Raw genomic sequence first — 18,280 nt, 5'->3', positions numbered from 1 at the left:
AGCAATCCTCGCACCTCAGCCTCCCAAAGTGCCACGATTACAGGCATGCGCCACCGTGCCCAGCCAGAATTTCATTTTTTGATTACAAAATATTTCCATATTTTCATCCTTACCATTGATATAAAGTTATATAATAGTTCTCTACAACACACATCTAAGAAGTATTATTTTTGCAATATTTGCCTCAAATTCTTGTGTTTAAGAAAATCAGATATTACTAGTAGAGCTAGTAGAGATAAGGTCACAACAGATTCTTTCTACAGTGGTTGCACCATATGCTCTGTTAGCAGCTTGAAAGAGGACCTAGTTCTTCATATTGTAATGCATAATAATGGTTGACCCCCTCCCTTGCATAACACATTAGGGAATCTTTAATATTTCAAACCAAAGGAAGTAAGTTTTAAGCATCAGCAATAGGAAGATGTGGAAAGTTTAGGCAAGAGGCCTTTCAGTATTTCACATCGTGTTGTTACTTTTAGCACACTCCCATCACCTCTCTTGTTCTCCTTCTCTGCACCCCATACTTTAACCAGAGTGCTCTGGAAAACCAAATCTGATCATGCCACTCCCAGCTTTCAACTCTTGGGTGCCTTCCCATGGTGTTAAGGAGAAAGTCTAAGCCCCTTTCCCACCATAGCCTACCTGAAGAGGCCCTGTTCCCTCTCCTCTTCCTGTCTGCATTTGCCACACTGACCTCCTTTCCATTTCTTAAAGGTGCCAAACTCTTTCCCACCTCAGAGTCTTTGTATGTTTTCTTTGCCTGAAACACTCTTTTCCCTTCTCTGTGGTTGGCCAGTTCTAAGACATTTTTCACATCTCAGCTGACAAGTGCCTTTAATAACAAAAAATTTCCCTGGCTTCTCCTATTCTAAATCAGGTCTCCCTTATGTAATCTTATTATGTCTGTTGTTTTTTAAATTATAATTTACAAATGCATATTTGTATGAGGATTTGTTTAATGCCCGTTTCTCTTGTTAGACTACAAACTTCATAAGGCTAAGCATCATGATTTTTTTTTCACTTCTAAATTTACCAGCATAGTGCCTCTTATAGAATCAATCATTATTGCTTGACTAAATGACTGAAAATACCCTGCTCCAGACCTCAATATTTAAAGCTTCCTTTCCCAAACTTGCACAATTGCCCCAAGCCTTCCCTCTTCTTCTCTAACTTAATCTCCACTCCAATCTCTCCCCCTTCCTTTTCCCTTCCCACACACGTTTGCATGTCTCCACTCATTTGGAAAAAGGAACTAAGGGCTGGTAACAAAAAGTATGCCTTATGATAATTATATGCATTCTAGTCTATTTCTACTACATATTGCAACATAAAATGTCATTATATGGTATACATGCAATGAAAGGTTTATTTCAAATTTTAGAAGAATGTCTTTAAAGACATCATGTGGACACCTCCATGGATTCAAGATGATTTTGGTAAGCACGAATGGTTAAATTAATAAGCCAAATAGCTATTTTGCAAGCATGGACTCAACCAAGAATTCTAAACTATAAGCTGGAAGACAATGCCACCCCATGAAGCAGCTACCAGGTTTTTAAAAGTGGTTTTGAACAGAATTGCAAGTATTATTAACTGCAACGGAATAGTTGTGTTCCCCCAGGTAGTTCTTAAAAATACTGCACATCATCTTGTCACTTAATATTCAGAGACAAATTTGGAGGTTCAAATTTGTATTTTGATCCTGTACATAAACATTTTTCCAGTCATACTAACAAGGAGGAGGAGGAGGAAGATGAGGAGGAAGGGGAGGAGGAGCAGGCAACCAAAAAAAGTGGATCATCATGAAATTGAAGTCCCATGCTGAAAATTAAATACTCTGAAGAGCACTGTTTTTATTAACTGATAAATGTTCTTACATATATTTTCAACCTTCTTTATTCACCATTACATGATTTCATCCAATGACTCCATGTTTCTTTTCCTTTAAAAACCCCAGGTATAACTTTGATGTAATTTTAGAGCTCATGCCTCTCTCCCTTCAAAACAGGCTAGCAATGCCTAGCAATCCTCTAAAGATTGAAATAACTGTGCCAAGAAGAGGACACAGCAGAGGCAAATTGTCCCCATTCCAAAAGCAGCTAAAGCCGTAAACAGAAAACACAGTGTTGAATCCAAAATCCAAGAATTTGACCTGGGGATGTTGCTAGCTGTGTTCATCTGGGACTTTTTTATTTTGTTGCTCAGCAACCCACAATCCCCATTCTTTGTTCAGAGAGATGCTCCAGACCTCCAGATCCAGAGATGAGCAGGCTTCTAATTTCCTTCTTGAACTTGCTTTCAAACTAGTGATTCAAGGTAGAAGGGAGAGAGGCATAAATGAAGCATCTTCCAATGAAATCTTTAAGACATTCATTTATTTACTCAACATGCATTTATTGAGCTCTTATCATGTACTTAGGAATTGTGGCCACAAGCGATATGGTGGTGAACAAAAGATTTCCCTTCTTCATGAAGCCTGTTTTGGGATGGGAAGCACCATGCATGAAACAATTACACAAATGAACATCAACTACTCATTGTGGTGAGTTCGTGGAAGGAAAAGTATAGGCTCCTGTTCATAATTATAAAAGAGGGAGCACGCTTTGTCTGGATTTTGAAGCTGATTATTTTTTTCTCTCCAAGCTAATTTTGCATATTTATTTAGGAAGGCTTTCAAAGATGGGCAAGGTTTAAAAATTTGTTTATTTAAACTTTTAGTATTTTAAGTTCAGGGTACATGTGCAGGTTTTTTACATAGGTAAATGTGTATCTTGGAGGTTTGTTGTACAGATTGTTTCATCACCCAGGCATTAAGCCTAGTACCCATTAGTTATTTTTCCTGATCCTCTCCTTCTCACCCTTGAGCTGAATTATTAATGAAAGAGAGATGAATAGGAATAAAGGGAAGGAAGGAGGGAACCCTCCTGGCACAGGGAGTGGCAAGCACAAAGGACCTAAAGTAGGATGGCACACAGGGCAGCACACCTGCTACATAAAGGGAAGACTGCAGAAACTCAGCTGAGAGGTAGGCCAGGGCCCAGTCACCAAGAGCCTCTTAGGCCACTGTAAAGATTAGGGTCTTTGTCTAAAGAGAAACTTGAAGTCTTTGAAAGGATGTCAATAGTGACATTCATAATCCAACTGAGTCTTCAGATCACTCTGACTGTCATGTTGACATGTATTAAAGGAGGTAAGGACAGCAGTAGGAAGCCCAGTGGCAACACGACTTGATGTGTAATTTTTAAGATCGTTGGCTACCACATGGAGAAGGAGTTGGAGGGAAGCCATAGTGTACGTGGGGACATGTATGTGGATCACTTGAGGCTGGAGGGCAGTGGCACAATCTTGGCTCACTTCAATCTCCATCTTCCGGGTTCAAGCAACTCTCATGCCTCAGCTTTCTAAGTAGCTGGGATTACAGGCAGGTGTCACCATGCCTGGCTACTTTTTTTGTACTTTTAGTAGAGATGGGGTTTCACCATATTGACCAGGCTGGTCTTGAACTCCTGGCCTCAAGTGATCTGCCCACCTCAGCCTACCAAAGTGCTGGGATTACAGGCATGAGTCACTGTGCCCCACCGTCAACAACACATTTGAGGCCCCACCTTCACCAAGTTACCACACTTCTCAGCCTGCCTCTTTATGGCTAAACTCAGCCTTCTTCTCAGTTTACCTTTCCTATTCTTATTTTCTCTTTTTTTTTGTTTTATTGAGTGGGTATATGTAATTTTGAACACATTGCTATTTCTCACTGAATAAGATTCTATAAGAAATTATTTTTAAAAATTATTCATTATATAGTAACTTATTCTCTTATTTAAAATATGAATTTAAAATATGATACACAGTCATTGCAGAAACAAGAAGAAAATAAGAATAATCTAGAATCCCACCCTGGGGAGATTGCATTCGTTAACATCTTGGTGTATAGTCTTCCAATCTTATTTCTATGCTTATCTATATACCTATATATCACCTTCCAATTTTTCCATAGAAACGAATGTGTGTATGTGTTTGTGTGTATGCATTTGTACAAGTCTCTTAGGTTCATTTTGGAATGAGAGAAATTGATATAAAGATAAAGAGAAAAAAAATAAATAGAGCGATAGATAGACCAAAATTTTCTCTACATTTTGAGTACTAGATGATTTAAATCCTAGGCTGGTTTTTTGACATTATCAAAATTGTTTCTTCCCAACTACTTCTATCAATAAATAATACTCGTGCTTGCTCAATCAGAAACAATTGCTTGGCCAAGTGATGAATGATGACTTAGAGGTTATGTGATTCCAGTCTTTCCATCTTGAGTCCTAAGAGTATTCAGGTTGATGGAAGACTGACCACAGGTAAAAAGTAAACACTCCCTATGGTCATGTCACATGCTCCCAGACCATACAGCACATTATATTTTAAATTGTTTATATAGCAAAACTAGATTGCCAGCGGAAATGACAAATCTCTTAGCTTTCTTGTTTCTAGGGGCAATCTATGAAAAGGCAGAAAATTGCTCCCAAGTTTTATCAAGACTAGTTTTGTTTTGTTTCATTTTTAATTGCGAACCAACCTGAACCCAGTTCCCAAAAGGGAGGCATAATCAAGAACTACAGTCATCTGTACTAGTTGTCTTAGGCAAGCTGTAGCAGTAACACCTAGAATAGGCGCCACTTGGAACTCATGCAGTAGAAAACTGTGAGCAATGTGCACTTTAATCAGATGTTCAACCTTGCCCAGCTCTCTCCTCTGACAATCAGTCGAGACTGTCCTAAAATACAAATACCTAATAGCATAGTCTACATGGTTTCATTTGGGTCATATCTATGTGGCCATTTTGTACTGAAACTCATAGAAATTTGTGGCAGCTATATCATACCCCAACCCCAAACCAGAAGAGAATATTTAAGTGTTTAAACAAGTCTGAACTATATTGACCAGGAGGGACAAACTGTTCACTTCCAGGGCTTTTCCCACCTGAATTCTTCCTCCTCCTCTTCCTCTCATCCTCCCTTCCATCCTGCCTTTATTTATCAAATAAATACACTCAATACTTTAAATGTTTTCTATTGAGATGAATACAGTTTTTTAAATTAATTCAACAGCACATTTGTTTATATGTAAAAATCTTTACATTCTAGACTTACCACAAAATCCCCTTCCAGATGTCTATCCCTAATTAGTCAGGATGTGTTTCAAAAAGGTAACTTTGTTGGAATATTAATTCAGTTCAATTTTAAAACTTTTATTGAGCATGAAACATATGCCAGACACTATTCTAGGCACTGGTGACTTCAAAAAAGAGACATAAACCCATCCTCATGAATTGTCCAGTTTAGTAGGTACCTCATAAACCCTAATTGAGTAAAATATCCTAACTTTAAAAAGACGATATACTTTGATTAACATTTTGAATGTTTACTTAGATTTTAATACATAAGTCCAATGGGTTCTCCTTTTTAAACTTCATCTTTCTGATTAGCCTAAAATACCTGTTGCTCTCTAATGATGAGTTAATAGAAGTTGAATGTATCTGTAAATGACTACTTTCAGGAATATCTGTATAGTTCACACACTCCTTTTCTACACAAACACACATACACACACACACACACACACACAGAGAGAGAGAGGGAGAGAGAGAGAGAGAGATAGAACATGTTCCTTTAAAGGCACTCATATGTTTAAGAAATTAGATGGTATGATAGGGCATTTCAGCAGAGAACTAGAAAGCTAATTTTAAAAATAACAAATAGAAATTGCAAAACCAAAATATAATAACTGAAATGAAAAATTCAATTAATTAAGAGCAGATTAGACATAGCTAAAAAGAAGATTAGAAAACTAGAAACTTGTCTTTAAAAATATATACCCAATCTAAAGTACAGATTAACAAACAAAGATGGAAAATACAAAAAAAATGTGTAAGAACTTTGTGGATAAAAGTGTAAAACTATTAAAAGACAGAAAATAAAATCTAAATGAGTAAAAAGCTGTATAATAATTTATATATATGATGTATAATGATTATGGAGGGAAAAGTCAATATCATAAATATGTCACTTATCACTCAAATTTCTCTCTAAATACAATAAAATGTCAAAGCTCCCAATAGGGATGTGGGTGGGTATGTAATTTGACAAGTTGTCTCTAAAATCCATATGGAAGTAAAAGAGCATGAAATAGCTGAAACAGTTTTAAAGAATAAGGAGAAGGGGAACTCAGATTACCAGCTTGAAAGACTTTTATTATAAATTAAGGCTTTAAAGACTTAATATAAGTTAAGACTTTAAAGACTTATAAATCCACAGGAATTAAAAAGCATGCTATGGCTCAGGAATAAAGAGATCAGCAAAACAGAATAGCTAGCCAGAAATTGAGTACACCCTCCACCTCCCCACCCAAGTACATGGGAGCGTGGAGGCATAACCATGCAATGAGGGAAAGGAAGTCATCAAATAGCGTGAGGACAACCAGCTGTCTACAAGGAAAAAGTAGTATTTATTTATACCATAATTTAATAGTATATACAAAATTCATTTTAAGAACATTAAAGACTAAATGTGAAAAAACAAAATTTTAAAACATTTAGTAAAAACACATAAGACAGAATATTTTTAGGACCTAATGGTATAGAAATAATTTTCAAAGACACAAAAGAACTAATTATATTGGAAGAGATTAATAAATTCTAGTACATTAAACTTAAAACTTTTAACAAAAAATCACAAACAAAATTTAAAGGGAAAACCACAAACCAGAAGAAAAATCTTGCAATGCATAGAACCAATAAGAAATTAATACCCAGAATATATAAAGAACTTTACAAGTCACTAAGAAAAAGACAAACAATATAAAAGAAAAATAAGCCAAGTCTATGAACAAGTAATTCACAAAAGACAAACCTCAAATGGCCAAAAACATAGGAAAAGACGTTCAACTTCAGTAAAAATGAGGGAAATGCAAATTAAAACAATGAGATATCATTTCATACCATCAGAATGTCAAAAAACTTTAAAAGCCTGACAATACAAATGTAGAGAATGACACAAGATAACAGGAACTCTCATTCAGTGTGAGTAGAAGCATAAAGATGTACAATTCTGGAGAGTAATTTGTCAACATCTAATAAAGTTTAATATGTGCATATTTTATAAACCAATGATGTCATTCCTTGGTAAATAAGAAAACAAACCCTCACGCAGGTTTATTATGTTCCAAGCCCTGTTCTAAATGTTTTATATATTAACTCATTTAATCCTTACAACAATTCCATGAGCAAGGTACTCACAGCACAGAGAGGTTAAGTGATTTAAGGTCACATAACTAGTTAATGGCACAGCTAACAAGGAAACCCAGCAAACTGATGCCAGAATTCATATTCTTAATTCTTATAATATGCGACCTCTCTAGACGTCTTTTTACATATGTGCAAAAGGGGACATGTACTGAGATATTTACTCAGTAAATTATTTGTAGTGGTAAAACACTGGAAATGGCCTAAGGCCATCAAGAGGAAAATGAAAATGAAATGTGCTATCTTCATTAAATTAAATAGTGTATAATATTAAAATGAATAAACTAGACTTAACCTGTATCAATAAAGATGAATCTGAAAACCTCAATGCTGGGAGATAAAAGAAAGTTGCAGAAAGTTAAGTACAGTATCGTAAAACTGATCTAGAATTTGTCAACATCCTGTTGGAGCCAGAATTGCTCTAATCTAATCAAACATAAGCTTCAGGCCCCCTTTCAAGGCCCTGGGAGGGGCTCTGGCAACATGTTCACATAGTCATATGTTTTGTAATTTTTATAAGTAAAATATTTTAGCCACATTTGGTTAAGACAATTGTCGCTTCTCACACCAACTTCAACATTTCCTGTCCGTTCATATCATGTAGCATTGGAGTGACCAGGGGCATTTTTTGGATCTGATTGAGGAGAAGTTAAGTTACGGACACGTTTAGTTTAGGTTTTGTGGGACACATCCATGTGCTTTATCACCCATCTAATGCAAGAATTGCCCCCAGAAATATTCCTGCTACCCATCAAAGGTGCATTCCTTAAGGCATGATCAAGACATAAATGTGTTCTACAGCACCAGGAACCCGAAGTGTGGAGACAGTCCAAAAGAGGCCATATTTGAAATGGATGGAATCAGAAGAAGCTGGTCTTTGAGAAACTCAGCCATCAGACATGTAAAATTTCAAATGGGAGATTCAGTTTTCACTGATGCCAACTGAAAATGAAGCTCTCTTGTTAGGAATAGACTCACAATATAGCATATACAATTATAAACACACTGCTTTTATTTTGTTTTGGGGAAAACTTTCCAAAATAGAATTTCTCATTATTCCTATGTTTGTAGGGCAAAAACTCATAGCGGCACTACAAAACAAATGAGTATTTCTGTGTACAGACTCATCCTTTACAAATTTCTACTATTAAGAACAACAACAACAAAAAAGCCTGATGCTGCATTGTACACCTATAATCCCAGCTACTCAGGAGGCTGAGGCAGGAGGAATGCTTGAGCTCACGAGTTTGAGGTCAGCTTGGGCAACATAGTAAGACCACATTTCAAAAATAAAATAAAAGAATATGAATGTTCGATCAACAATGCTAAAGGGAAAAAATTGTCTTTGTATTTATATTGTTGTTACTTAGGTAACGATATTTTTCTAAACATTCAGGAAACAATATCTATTTAAAAAAATAATTAAGAAAACTATACAGAAAATATTAAATCATTTCATATAAAATAAAGTATGCAGCCAAAAACCTGGAGAAAAAAATATAACAGGGGTATGTCAAATAGTTAATTAACATAAATACTATTATTTTTCTAATTTTTTGTGACATTTGTGAGTTTTTAAAATTTGTAATTTATTTTTCTTATTATTTCTCATATTTTTCACCTCAAAATATTGAGAAAATTTTGTAAGTTTCTGTGTGTAAAACTGAAATCTGCCCAAATCACGGTATATTATTTCCTTATAACTTATAAACAGTAAAAGGTGAAAATACACATGGGAAGAACATGCAGCAACTTTGGGATCCTGTTTACCTTAGGACTGGAAAGAGGGGTCTGAGTGATGGGCACTGGCATCCCCCCACTGTGTTCAGTGCATTTTACATACTCCGTAATTGCAATCCCTGAAATCTGGTGTGGATAAGCATCAAGCTAAATCTGAGATATGGTCTCATTCATGGAATTGTTTTGTTAAGTGACTAGGTGGGATGAGATTTGCCTCATTCTATAAAATTGGATATCTGACCTCTATTTTTACAAAATAGATGCAGTTAAGTGAAATCATAGTAAGAGAGATTTGTACATTATAAAATAGTGTATAATGTTAGGTAGTTTGCAAAATGGCGATCTACATTATATGCAAGTATTAGTAATGTCAATATTATCTGACATTTATTGAATGCTCAATATATGTCAGGTATACTTCTATGTGTCTTATCTACATTTATCTCATTTAATAATCCCAATAAGACTGAGAGAGATATTACCATTTTATATATCAGATCAAATATGTAACTCCTGATGGAAATGAAAAGTGTATTTGATAAACTAAACAATGCTTACCTATACTTAATTAATAGCTATAAAATATTTAATTAGTAAGACAGTTGCCTTTCTCAATTCACTCAAAAACTAGTAGTCCAGGTATATGATGTAATGTTAAGAGTTGGGGAATGGTCAGTCAAGAATGCTACAAACAATTATTGAATCCATTGTTAGTTTTTCAGTAGTTATTGAATGATACATATCTCATACATGTTATGAAAGATCTCAGTTTGAATTTTGAGGAATAATGCGAAGTAATGTATATAGGCTTTTAGTTTCTCACTCACATTTTAATTCAGATTCCACACTATTTCTTCTAAAATCAAAACTCAGCAAATTCAGATTACTCTCCTATCAAACTCAGAAATTCTGTTTTGGTATTTATCTGTGGACTCTCTTAAAATGCCACAACTTATAACAGGAATTTGCAGCATTATGGAATCCAGAGTCCCATTAAATATCACGTATTCAACAACTACATTTGCATAAAGTAGAACCCATGTACCACAAACGGGATGGGAGAGGGGAAAAAAATCCCCTGCCCTCGCCGAGTTCGCAGATCCCATCTGAACCAATCAATAACATCATCAATTGTAGACAGAGGCACTTACAGAGAACTCTAAAATAAAACCCCATGTGCAGATGCATAGATGGGGGCCTGAGGACACAAAAACTGAAAGGAAAAAGGAAACCCAGCAGACCAGATTCTTCGTAAACCTCACTGCTTCACTCCTAAACAGATCCAAAGTCCAATAGCTTCGTTACAATGGCCTGAGTCAGGAGCAGGAGCTTTGAAATATCGCATCATGGTCGCAGATGGAGGGGTGAAGGGGATCTTTGGTGAAGCTAATGAAAAAAAAGTTGGACAGAACATTTCCTGCTGGAACGTGTTGAGAGTGTGTGGTGTTTCAGCCACGGGCTCCTGATGATGGAACTTTAGTTGCTGAACATGAAGATAATTTCAGCACCCTACAATTATGTGCCTAATTAAAATTAAGAAATTAGAACACAGTTAAAAGGAATAATATTTTGCTCACAGCTAATTTCATTAAAGTATTAATGAACAGGACTCTTTTTATGGCCAGAGGGCAACCACTTTCTACAGAGTACTTCCATGCTAGCTAATTTATTCATGCATGAAAAACAATCCAATGAGAAATGAGGGAGCTGAGAACTGCTGGTCCTAATTAAAATATTTAAAACATCATGTCTATTTTCTTCCATCTAGCCAAATACCTAAGCTTGAGCCAGCATGGTGCCAATTAACATGGAAAAAGCAAACACAAACACCCACGGTTTCTGATTAAAGTGCACATTATTGTACCATGCAATATATTGTTCGGCACATATATGTAAATGTTTAATTAACCCATGTCTAAATCTCAGCAACATTCAGAAATCGATACTTTAATACCTAAACAAGTGGCAATCTGTGTAGGGAGACACTGACTTATTTATCACTGTGTTTTATTCAAACCTAATTTGTAGCAGTCGTGTGCTAGCCATGCTAAAGCGTTTCTTAAGGGATAGAGGAGGGAGGAGATTCTTTGCTTGGCAGACTTCTTTTCAGATGGCAGCGAGATTGTTAGTCGCCAAAGACTCGTGAAAGGAACTAGGCTAGCCTCAGGTGATATGAAATTTTTCATTAATAATGCAGGGGAAGTCTGGACCTAAACCCATTTGTCAGCCTGGATAGCAATAACAATAACAACGCCTGCACATGTACACGCACACGCACACACACGCGCTCGCGTGCGCACACACACATACACACCCCTCTTCTCTTTGTTAACTAAAGACCTATCTGTTGGAACAAACTCCAAAACATCCCTACCATGGCAGCATGTTGGAGAAAAATGTCTAAAACCCAGAAGTCGAAGATTTGAAAATCTTACAAGTAACCAGAATTTTATCATTATGTTAAAAGCAATCATAAAAGGAGATTTAACATTTTAGCAGCTGCCAGAGTTAACAAGCACTTTCAGTTCAGTTATTTCTACTTCACAATCCTGGGAGGCAGGCTGAGCAAGGGACACCAAGGCTGAGGGCAGTAAAACGATTTGGGGAAGCCACACACAGCACAAGCCAGAGCCAGAACTTGAACCCGCAACCGTGAATTCTATAATAATTCCACTCCACACCACATTGATTAAAGCAGCTCTTAATTTTTTATGTAGAAGAGACCGAATCTTCAGAAACCCAATTACTACCCATTTAGTTATGAAAAGTCATTTATCGTTTGTTTTTTAGCATTTCTTAGGAGGTAGGGAAGGTGAGGATATATTAAACACAGTTTCTTCTTTCTGAGGTTTCTCATTGTTTTTAGGAACTAAAACCATGGGATTTTAAACTAAGATCTTAGACATCATTTGCCCAGAGCATTTCAAACTGTTTGTGGCAGCAAAATCCCTTTTTTCCCCCAAATACAATCTTTGTATATACAACCAATATATTGACACAGATAAAAGCAGACCCTTCTGATGGAGGAGGCTGAGGCACTGCCACAGAACCCGTTTTCTGAAAACCACTGTGTTCATCAAAGCCTTTATTAAACAGCTGGAGGAACTGAGGTCCAGAGAGGTGAAGACACAGGGGAAGTACTCATGCAACATAATAGCAGACCTGGAATACACCTACAGTAACCTTGACCCTCTGCCCCGTGCTCTTTCCACAGCATCATGGTCCCTAATGAAATCAACCTAGACTATGATGCAGTTAAAGAGCCAAAAAGAGGCGAGAGTATTTGTGCAAAATTACCAGCAACAATACAGGAATGTATGGTCATGAGGCAGGACAGCCTGGTGTACAAAGCAAGAGGTGAGATTCAGAGGCAAGAGACTTAAGAAAAAGATTTGTCTCTGTCCTACAGGCTCTTCATTTCCATTCCCTGGGGCCCAGATTCCTCATTTGAAAATGGTATTGATATCTCACAGAATTGTATTAAGAACCAAACAAGAATCAAGGAATGTGCCCTTTCAAAAGTATTTTATCACACTGCATTGTAATTCCTTGTCTGTTTCTGTCACTGGATTCTCAGCAGTATCCCGAGATAATGTCAATGTTTTACTATCTATTCATCCTCAGTCTAGAGTTGGTGCTCAAATAGCATTGCATGATGTTGAACTCATAATTTTAATGACTAACATATATTGTGCATTTACTATGTGTTAAATATAAAGCTAAGCATGTGACATTGATCATATATTTCATCTTGACACCCTCATAAGACATACTGTCATTGTCCCCATTGCACAACTGAGAAACAGAGACACAGAAAACTGACTTACCTGCCCAGTGTTCCAGAACTATTATAATAAGCTGTGGAGCAAAAAACCCACACTGAGATGGTCAAACTTCAGAGCCTAAGCTCTTAGTCACTGTGTTATACAAAAGCAGCAAAATAACGTAATAAACCAAAAGTTATCAGCTAGGGCATGAGGCAAATGTCTTAGGTGGGAAAGCATGTGAAACACACTGGGCATCCACTGAGAAACATGAAATGCAAATTCCAAGAAGAGTTTTGTTCTCAATGACTGTTCTAACAAGCAGAAATTAGGAAGAATGAGAGAACATTTCTAACCTCTACAAATGATATTGGGAAAGAGATATTTCCACTGTTAAAGTCTCAGAAAATGGTCTGATTCAATGTGTCTAAAAGAGAAAGACTGTCAAATATGCTATCCTTGTGATCAACAGCCTCATCATTCTCATTTATAATTATACATACACACCCCCAAAAAACCATGCTGTACCGTGACATAGATGTTTATGGTCACAGTGCAGGTTGAGAGTCAACAGAAAGATGGCACTGGTCCTCTCATATGTAAGCATGGAATTATTGCTTACAAATGTAAGCAGACTCAGCAAGTGGTCATGGAAACTCATTAGTGATATAGCCATATTTGCTCATGAAGGAAAGTTGTGCACACCTGAGACACATCCCAGACATTTTCAGGTGTAATCATAATTAGCATCATGGTCAAAAATTGAATAATGGGCCTGAATGGATCACTGGTCTAACCCTATGTAATAGTCTTCATGAGATCTTGACATTAATTGGTAATTAGTAACTACAATCGTGTATGTAAATTCTCTCTTTGATGATGAGATGGGTTGCATTTCCTGGGTTCCTAATTTTCAGCGGGCATTGACTAAACCCTTGCTCATTATAGTTTTCCAATTATTGAGAAGACTTCAAGGAGACAGCTCATATTCCATCATTTTACACCTTACAGCCTATCTGCATTCTACTAAATTTCTCAGTTCTTTGGAATCTGAAGTAATCTAATTAAATATATTTTCTTATAACATACCAACATGTAAGTTAATATTTCAAACATTTGATATTTTCTCCAAAACAGCCAGTATGAGATAACTAGATTTTTCAAAAGGTTTGTTTGTTTTTAATTCTCTTCCCATAAGCAAGTTTGGTTTTTGAAATTTTCCCTTTCAAGAAAGAAAAAATAAGCAACTAAGCAGATCTCGAAAATAGAGCCTGCATTTTTATGCATCTTTAGCCAGACAAACATTAGTCCTCCCCCAGAACTAGAGCAGCTATTCTGAAGAATGTAAACTTGCTGTTTTCTCAATATGCAGATAGCCTGTTGTCATAGATCCTCATAGTAATGAACAACTTCTCAATATTTAATAAGCCTGGCATTCCTGTCCCCAGGCGGAAAGCACAGACAGTTGGTAGCCAGCTACTAACTGACCATTAAAACACAGAATCTCTCTTTAAAATGTGCTTCACAAACAGGTTCCATCACCTGCAGTGGAGAGCAAGTGCTGTCCTCTGTGGTGAGGTGGCCTATTCTGCCTGGAAGAGAAGTGGCAGGAGCAAGCCAAGTTAGCCTGCTCAGTATTCAAACAGGGGCCAGCAACAACAGAATCCTGTTTACAAAGGGGAGGAAAGCCCATCCGCAGCCCTTCTCTTTGCAGCATTGTTAGCTCCAAGAACTGCCAAGCAAGTAGAAACTAGGAAAGCTCACCATGATAGTTTTGTCAATGTAGAACAACAAAACCATTCTGGAACTCTGGTTTTTTTTTTTTTTTTTTTTTTTTTTTTCATTCTTTTCATGCTTGCTTATACATAGGAGCGTTTTCTGCTGTCTCTGGTGGGCTGTATGAGTATATATTGCAACAATAATGCTCACTAATTGGACCAAGATGCCATTAATTCCAAACAATATTTGAGTATTTCAGCATTGCCTTTTTTAAAATCCAAGGAGCAAAAACTAATGTTAATATGATTATATGGAAATTCAGGAAATCATTAATACAATTAGATCATTTTCTGAATAATAGAAAAGCTAACATAATGAGTTCTCTTTGCTCTTATTGACCATTAAGAGAAGATGCTTGGCTGTAACTATAATTTCAGGTTAACACAAATATTCCCATGATTGCATTAAGTACAGGGTTTAAAACTTCTTGAGTAGGCCTACCACAACTCTTGTTACCAACACTTCGTAAAACATGATTGTCTTTTCTTCTCTTTCATCAACAGTGATAGGAATTACTGTGGCTTTTTTGGCCCATTTTTCACAGGGAAACAAGGGAATTTTCTTTCTTAACCATTTCAGGAGAATGGTTGCATGCGTACTGATGCAGGGAAAATAAGAAAGTTGTGGACGGTGGGTGGTTGACTTTCTAGCAGATGACTAGCTCTCATCACCATCCTCCAACAGTGTATAACCCAAATCCATGCCCCAGCAATGCTAAAAATGACAACTTCATGGCCCTTTTGGACACTTTCCAGGAGCATTCATTCTGTAAGCATTGACAGTCATATACTGCCAAGCAGCAGCAGGAGGAAACCTGCTCTATGTTGCTGCATGAGGAGACAATACTAGGATAAGGGGTAAAAAATACAATAGAGCAGATTTAGAACCTTCATGAGAACTTTCTAGCAGAATTGTTCAGTAATATAATGAATAGGGTAACTTTCATGATAGAGGCACTCAAAGGCTGAAAGACTACCTATTATAGATGCTACTAACAATATTTTTAAATTAGCGTATTTTTCTCAAAAGTTTATGTAAAATCCCAGAATAGAACACAAATAAAAATAGCACTGCTCTAGTTCAAGTGGAAGACAGAAGACCTGTGACCTGCAGCTCCGTTCACTCCCATTGTTTTATCCTCCAAGGCTCCTCAGGCAATCCTAGAGGACTCCAGGGAACACAGTTTAAAAACCCCTGCTGGCCGGGCACAGTGGCTCACATCTGTAATCACAACACTTTGGGAGGCTGAGGCGGACAGATCGCTTGAGGTCAGGAATTCGAGACCAGTCTGCCCATGGCGAAACCCCACTCTACTAAAATACAAACATTAGCTGGGTGTGGCAGCGTGCACCTGTAATCCCAGCTACTCGGGAGACTAAGGCAGGAGAATCGCTTGAACTCAGGAGGCAGAGGTTGCAGTGAGCCGAGATCATGCCACTGCATTCCAGCCTGGGTGACAGAATGAGACTCTCTCAAAACAACAACAACAACAAAACACTACTGTAGAAAATTTTCCTAAATGACATGGGAGATCATACTAAGCAATTCTCAAGCTTTTCTACACTGGGAAACACATGGCAAGTGTTACCATAATTACTATATAATTACCATATACAATTTGATCTAATGTTCATACCCAGATTCAAATATCCCCAAAAAGTTAGTGAGGAAGTAAAGCACCACAAAAATTCTCAGGCTCTCCAAGTGTTAAAAGTACACACAGGTTTTGGCTATTGTGAATGCTGCTGCAGTAAACAATGGGGGTGCAGATAGATCTTTGAGCTCTGTCCTGATGATTAGTGATGTTGAGCACCTATTCATATACCTGGTGGCCATTTGTATGTCTTTGCTGGAGAAATGTCTAGTCAAGTTGTTTGCTCATTTTTTAATCAGGTTATTTGGGTTTTTCTTTTTTGCTATTGAGTTATACAAGATCCTTATATATTTTGGATATTAGCCTCTTATCAGATAGATGGTTTTCAAATACTTTTTCCTATTCTGTAGGTTACTGATTTGTCTTTTTGATTGTTTCCTTTGCTATGCAAAAGCTGTTTAGTTGGTAAAGCCCCACTTGTCTATATTGAGGTTTGTTTTCTGTTCTTTTGGTGTCAAATCCAAGGAATCATTACCCAGATCAATGTCAAGAAGCTTTTCCTCTATGCTTTTTTCAAGGGGCTTTACCATTTCATGTCTTACGATTAAGACTTTAACCCATTTTGAGCTGATTTTTGACCATGGTATAAGATACGAAAACAAAGAAAATTTCCATTGACAGATGAATAAAAATGTGATATAGACATACAATGAAATATTATTCACCTTTTATAAAGAAAATTCTACCATTTGTAACAACATAGATGAACTTAAAGAACATTATGCCAAGTGAAATAAGCCACACACAAAAGGACAAACATTGCATGATTCCACTTATATGAGGTATCTAAAATAGCAAGACTCACAGAAGCAGAGAATAGAATGGTGGTTGAAAGGGGCTGGGGAAAGGGGGGAATGAGGGATTGTTGTTCAGTGGGTATAAAGTTTCAGTTATGAAGGACGATTAAGTTCTAGAGATCTCCTCCATAACATAGTACCTATAGTTCACAACATGATGTTGCATACTTTAAAATCTGATAAAAGGACAGATCTCAGATCTCATATTAAGTGTTCTTACCACAAAAGATACTCTCAAAAAGAATACAAGGACATTTTTGTAGGTAATGAATATAGTACCTTGGTTGTGGTGATGGTATCATGGCTGTATGTATATATCTAAACTCATCAAAATGTGTACATTAATTATGTGCAATTTTTTTTTGAGATAGACTCACTCTGTCACCCAGCTTAGAATGTAGTGGCATGATCTTGGCTCACTGCAACCTCCGCCTCCCAGGTTCAAGAGATTCTCCTGCCTCAGCCTCTTCAGTAGCTGGGATTACAGGTGCCTACCACTACGCTGGGCTAGTTTTTTATTTTTAGTAGAGATGGGGTTTCAGCCATGTTGGCCAGGCTAGTCTTGAACTCCTGGCCTCAAATGATCTGCCTGCCTCGGTCTCCCAAATTGCTAGGATTACAGGAGTGAGCCACCGTGCCTGGCACAATATGTGCAATTTTTGTGTATTAGTTATACCTCAATATAGGTTTTTAAAAGTTTAAAAAATAATACTTGTACATCTTGGGTAACTAACTACAATTCAGCGTACCGCATTCACTCAAGAAACCTTCCAGAATACAAGAGAGTTAGAAAGACATTGTTACCTATATAGCCTTCAATCTGCTTTAATTCATAAAAGCAACAAATTTTTTAAAAAAATTCTCAACTCTGAGTGTCTTATCAATAATGATAGGTTCTTCATGACATACCTCACAACTGACCACAAAACATCAGGAGGTTGTAACCCTGGGTTTAAGAATCTGGATGACCGGATGAAGTGACAGCCACGCCCAAACCAATGCACTGGAACTGCTTCTGCATTCTAGCTAACATTGAAGTCAGGTAGACATTGTGATGTAATTATATAACCATTTTGAAGTAACCAAACGCTTAGAATTTTATGTATGAAAGCAAATTGGTCAATCTCTGTCTATTCAGCCAGAGGTTTCACATCATAGAAAAATTACCCTGATGAAATTTTACTGCTCCTGGTAATTTTTTCAAGGTACTCAACATCACCATGATCAGCAGCTGAGACCTATCTGTGTAGCAGAGCTT

General features: G+C 36.9%; 1 long non-coding RNA gene across 1 annotated transcript in view; it reads right to left on the bottom strand.

Annotated features, from left to right (window-relative positions):
* Window positions 1-18,018, bottom strand: part of LOC129482449 (uncharacterized) — a 50,130-nt gene extending 32,112 nt beyond the window's left edge. Inside the window, exon 1 of the long non-coding RNA XR_008657708.2 lies at window positions 17,932-18,018. This is a non-coding gene — a long non-coding RNA (uncharacterized lncRNA). The remainder of the gene's footprint in view (window positions 1-17,931) is intronic.
* Between the last annotated feature and the right edge of the window lie 262 nt (window positions 18,019-18,280).

Source organism: Symphalangus syndactylus, chromosome 5, assembly GCF_028878055.3.
Source record: "Symphalangus syndactylus isolate Jambi chromosome 5, NHGRI_mSymSyn1-v2.1_pri, whole genome shotgun sequence".
NCBI lineage: Eukaryota > Metazoa > Chordata > Mammalia > Primates > Hylobatidae > Symphalangus > Symphalangus syndactylus.
This window is presented reverse-complemented; position numbering and strand designations above follow the sequence as displayed.